The following is a 6,006-nucleotide window of genomic DNA, read 5'->3' as shown; positions in this document are numbered from 1 at the left end:
TGTTCAAAGACCCCCCCCACCCCCCCAACACTGGACCCTAACAAAACTTGCACCTACCATCGGAGGAGCGGGCGCTCAGGAGTCTAACGTGCCTTTTCTCCTTGGCATTTTCTTTTTGCCCACCTAAACAAACTACCTATTTAACACGAGATGACTAACGAACTGCCTCCCCTCCCAATTATCCAAGTCCTGTGTTGTGTCATCCTGGTGACATGACACAGATATTGTCAAGAAAAGTAAACTAGGACTGGCACTCTGAGGCAGCTTGTAAAGAGATGAACAGTCGAACGGCCATATTCAATAATAAAAAAAAAAAAAAAGAGGAACAGGATTCCTTTAGAAAATGTATTGCTGTTGTGGCAACGTGCTGCTGCCGCTGAAGGAACTGATTTGTTATTTAGCATGTAGTCTTGGGCTGTCTGTCATTCTGGGTGCTAATGCTCTGCTAAAATAACTCATTGGGAGCTGTCAGGGGGATGTTTACATAGGCCCCAATCTTTTCTTCATACAAGGAAATTTTTTACTGGAATTCATCTTCTTTTGATCTCACATTCAAAGCAACAGCAGCTTGATAGACATGCAAGTCTGAAAGCAAATCCAGACGCTGAAGATAAACCGCCAGAGTATGACAGGCAGGAGCATCTAAAGCTTATAAAAATGAAGAGAACAGCATGTCGTCTGAGTATTACAATAGCAGAAATCAAGAGACATATTAGGTGGAACTGATCAGCCACAAAAACAGTTCAAAAGGCAGATCATAGAAACAGAAGACTAGGCTAGAAAAAAAATGGGACAGAGCTGCTTTTCAGAGGCATCACCTCCTTTCTAAGTACCACAGCGTTTCCGCTGCAGCATGTCAACTTAAGGGGGGGGCAAGCTGGCACTAACTCAGCACTTCTCACCTTAAACTCCCCAATTAATGTGCCAACTGCATGTTTCAATTCAGCGCTATCGAACACTGGAGGTACACCAAACCTTTTCTCTGCGACGCAAAACGTCACCTTTTGTGGTGCGGAGCGTTCAGCTAGGCTGCAAAGACGACTTTGGAAATCGCTATAGGAAATCAGACGTCCGACATTCGAGTCACCTTTTCCACAGGAACGTGCCACTATCTCATCCCGCACGTGTCTTAGGCTGTAGTTCCAGTTCTCCAAAGTGGTAAGGTACTGGAATGACACTGAAATCCCCCCCTTCCCACCAGTACAGAAGTGCTGCTTCAGGGGAGGATTTTATTTCAGCTGAACTACACATGCAAAATCATCTGTAGCGCACTACTGGAGGAGACGTTGGTAAGGAAACAACTACTGATGATTTCTCAGGAAGTCCATACATTTTTAATTTTTCCTCCCCATAAGCTTCTTATTTTAATTGAAGTCAGCAAATGAAATGAAAAAGTAATTCTCAAACAATTTTGTACTTAGAGCTGTTTGTTAACAAACACCAAATGAGCAGGCAGCGTTAGGTTAAAGGGCAGTCGGATTCCAGATTATAATTTAGCCTGCGGTTATTTCTGATTAAGAACACCCTCCCGGACAGCAAAGCAAGATCTTCTTTTGCAGTAGGCATTGCTTTTAAAATTAGCCTCTTCTGCATAATAAACCAACAGGAAAACTGTGGATTTAAAACTGCATTAACCAATTTGAAGTGTTATAATCAGTTTATGTCTTGCTTTCTGCAAAAACACACTGTTCCTATGTAGCCAAGTTGCAAATGTAAAAATGCTTCCTGGATTCTAAAACTGTAGTAAGAAAGTCACCTTCTGTCATGCTTATGTAGCTATCTAATGTGCTAAAGGCTGATTATTTATCTTTAAACTGTACTAGTTTAATCTTTTAAGGTCACCACTAATCTGCTCCAACCTTTTAAAAAATAGCAGCTTTCAAGACTTACTGCTACAATCACTAAACTCAGTGCTGAATGTCATTGTAACTGATACATTTACCAGAATGAGCACCGTTTCACAATGTAAACATCAAATATAAATCCCCACGTAAATTAGAGGAAAAATATGATCTACATGCCAAGAGCCATGCCAGTAAATAAGACCAACAGCGTACCATTTTCACACACCGGCTATTCAAAGACAGGTTCCTGTTCTTCTCCCCTTACCTCCCCAACCCAACCTATAAACAAAACTTTAGCATCCAGATTAAATAATGACTGGATGCTTTTTTCTGGGTAACAATAACTTGGCATACCTACTGTGAAACTACACAACATGGCATCTTAAGTGGGTACAAACAAAAAAGCATATTTATTTGTTCCTGTGCTTTGAACAGTGGCCATCCTGTATTCCTCCTCCTATTTTTTCCTTTTTTCTTTCCAGACTTCTTCTGGACTTGAATGTCACAGTAGACCTTGAATGTGAAATGGCTTCAAGCTAATTGCTCTAATTGCTTGAAGATGTGCAGGCAGGTGAAACCTGATCCCCTTGGCCATTGTAGAGACCAGGAACAACACAGGAATGTTTACATAGTGGTTTGAGTTTAATAGACAGTAGAGCTGAGTTTCAGACAGCCAGCAAAAACACAGCTAATAGGTGACCTCTTAATGTAGTCCTCCTTTTTAAAAACAAAATACAATTTCATTTGGTAAAAAGGCAACGTCCTAAATGCCAAGGTTATCTGCCCTACTTCTTGAGTGAGCATACATTGCGTCGCACCTGACATTCGTACCAGAAACCCTATCCTGAATGCATTTTCTTTTCCCTTAAAACAAAAAAGCACTTTGTGTGTCAGTCACCTCACCAACAGATTAGGGCTGCATGGGATTTCCTAGTAAGTGCCGTCATTTGAATTTTAAACCGAGCGTTTCTCGCCGCTGTCATATGCTTTACCACTGAGACATATGGCAGGGAGTGCGATCTGAAACGTCACGGATGGGGGCTGGTCCTGCATATATTATACCCTGTCACCTGTGAAGCTCTGGGCCCTCTTGCAGGAGATGTGGAAAAGCACTGAATGTGTTTAAAATAAAGGTAAAGAGATGCTTTTTTATTAGGGTTGGGTATCTGACCGGTCAAATAAGGTCTGGTTAATGGACTAGTCAAATATTGTAAAAAAAACCCTGCCAATAGGTCCACATAATACACAGAAAAAGCACAATTTTCCCATTAATATGTTAAAAACAAGAAAAAAGATCATATTTCTGTCAAGAAAGCTACAAAAACGTAGGTCGGTTTATTTTTTTGTAAAATTATTATCTTTGACTAATCAAAAAAATATGCAGTCTATTGACAATTGACAATATTTGACTGGTCAACTGACCAGCCCAACCCTACTTCTACTAACCAGAAACGGCCTCCACCTTTTCTCTCTCTAAACCAGTGATTTTCAACCTGTAGTCTGCAGACCCCGGGGACCCACAGACTATGTCTAAGGGGTCCGTGAAAGAGGACTATGATCCAGCAGACATTTCCAAAGGAGTCCGCACCTCCATTCAAAACTTTTTTTTTTTTTTAGAGGTCCGTAAATAAAAAAGGTTTAAAACCACTGCTCTAAACCACGGAGGTGCCTCCAACATATTTGATACTCACCATGAAGATGTTGACGGGTTGGAATATCTTTAATAAGGGCCACGAACAACGTGCTTTTCTAACTTTGCAGACAGTGTATCTGGGACACGCAACCAAAGTCTGCAGTCCTTACACAGGCAAAATCCCTCCTAAGAACTGCAGTATTGTGAAATCAGAGAAAACTGGACTGGTTTCCAAGAACCTGTTGGTAACTAAATGTTACGGACCGGCCAAAAAATGCCTAATTTTGTAAGGCAGAAGGGTAGAAAACAAAACAGAAAAAGCAGTTCTGGCAGAGGTTAGCACACAAAAGTATTTACTGTAAGTCTGGTCCAAAAAACAAACACTGGCAATAGGTAATACTTATTTCCCTGTGCAGATGCACTGAGATTTGTTACCAGTCTTTTAACCATGGTCGTAACTGGATTCGAATTCAAGATAAAGCAGTGTAGATTGTCTCGCAAACAAAAAGAAACAAGCAAGCTAAAATTTACTCAGGAAGGAAAAAAAAAAGGGGAAGAAAAATTTGAGGAACGGATACAAGTGCTATGAGACAGTCCAGCTAAGGAAGAAAACAAAGTAAAGCCCAAGTAAAGCCGTGCAAGACAATACCTGCGGTCCAGGCTTTTCAGGCCTGATCTCTGGGACTTTGCGCAGACAAGCTGTAAATTCTGTAATATCTTAAATCGACAGCATCACCTAACAAAACCAAACCAAAGAGAAGCAAAAGAGCGCTCGACGCTTCACCTTGCCCCTGAGTCCCAAAACAAAGACGCAAGAGAACAACTGATCTTAAATAATACAAAACAAAGATGCCAACAGCAGCCTGCAAAGCAGGCTGGGATACTTGTGAACATGCCTTTTTCCCCCCCTCCTACCAAGAGGCAGTATCACACGTGCATGTTTAAAAACTGCCCCTAATGGCCAGGGACGGTGGACTGTCATCGGGTGGGGGGGGCTGGCAACCCAAAAAGCTCAAAACTGGAAAAACAGTGTCAATTTAAAGATTTAGTATAAACTAGTTCAAGCCGGTGGGAGGAACACTAAGTAGAAAAAGTAAACACGGTCCCCCCCAAGTAGTTCCCTACTAAGCTATATACACAGTCGGTGCCTGGTACCACGGGCTGCCCTGCATGTTGGGGAGGTCAACAAAGCTATGCTAAACTGACAGGTTCAGTTTACAGCAGGCCAGGACTTTGTTTGGATATACTGGCCTTGCTCACCGCCAGCTTAACAACAGATGGCTAGAAAACTTTCATTATGTTGCAGAGGGCTGAACTGCAAACAATCACGGAAAACCGAGAAAAGTTTAACTCTCTCCCCGCCGGCCAGCGAATCGCCTGCATCCCCGCACGCTCCGGGTGAAAGCGGAGAGGAGCAAAATGCCAGCCAGCAGCGCCCATGTGCCTTTAAATTAATTAAAGCGGGAGAGGATGATTAATCATACCTAAGTGTGATCCCTTGGACGTATTAAAAAAAGAATTTGCTGTCTGACAAGGTCAAATGAATAAAAAAAAAAAAAAAATCATTCCAGAAACAAAATCGGCTTTGACAGATTGCAACCCTGTATTATAAACTTTTCTCCATCTCATAACTTTAGGGCAGTTATGGGAAGTTACTGAATAATTTGGGAATTAGGATTTCCTTATCGACAGCCCTTAGACTTGTGTTTCCTACCTCTGCAAGCGGGGTGTCTTCCCTTGCATATTGCCCCCCCAAACTTTCGCACTTGAAAGGGAAGAGAAAGCTGCCAAATAATCTAACCACCCAGATCTGAATAGGATGTAGCCAAATCTGTATATAATTTAAATATTCATTAAACTGATTCAATTCATATGCACCCTAATACCTTTTAATGCTCTAAGGCAGGTTATAAAAGCACCTTCTGAGGTTTAATTCAATTGACAATCTTCTATGCGTCTCATCACCGGAAATACATTATTTTATATTATTCAAGAAGTGAAGAAATCTGTTTTCCACAAATGCATTTTAGAAACTACTCTTTCCTGTTATTGAAAGAAAATTGTGTTTATTACTCCTTTAGCATAGTGTAAACTCATAAACGTCAACAGAGAGTACAAGGAAAACTGTCAACTAAATATTGTTTCCTTCATGAGCTGCTCTTCCAAGTCAATTATGCCTTTCAACTTCTGGGGCATTGTATGATAAACTGGCAGTAAAAATCATTCACATTAATATACCATGGTGCCTTGCCTGCAAAAGGTAATTAAAGAAGTAAATGACTCATAAGAATAGACATATTAGCTGCAAAATGAAAGGCAACTGAGCTGCCACATGAAAATATGTACCATTAAGATACTGCATTTTCATATTCCTGTAATCAGCTTCAGTAGACTAATGCTTATTTAATCCAGTTCTCTGCTAAGTCCATCAACAACTGTTTTTTGCTGTTTTCTCCTTGACTGAACATTGTGTGTGCAGGTTTGGAATAAATACTGCAATAAGATTTCTGTATAGTCAACTGAAGAACC

General features: G+C 40.9%; 1 protein-coding gene across 8 annotated transcripts in view; it reads right to left on the bottom strand.

The window, feature by feature from the left end:
- Window positions 1–6,006, bottom strand: part of FOXP1 (forkhead box P1) — a 540,709-nt gene that overhangs the window by 165,011 nt on the left and 369,692 nt on the right. The window lies entirely within an intron of this gene.

This window comes from Gavialis gangeticus, unplaced genomic scaffold, assembly GCF_001723915.1.
Source record: "Gavialis gangeticus isolate Ggan-Ray unplaced genomic scaffold, GavGan_comp1, whole genome shotgun sequence".
Lineage (NCBI taxonomy): Eukaryota > Metazoa > Chordata > Crocodylia > Gavialidae > Gavialis > Gavialis gangeticus.
This window is presented reverse-complemented; position numbering and strand designations above follow the sequence as displayed.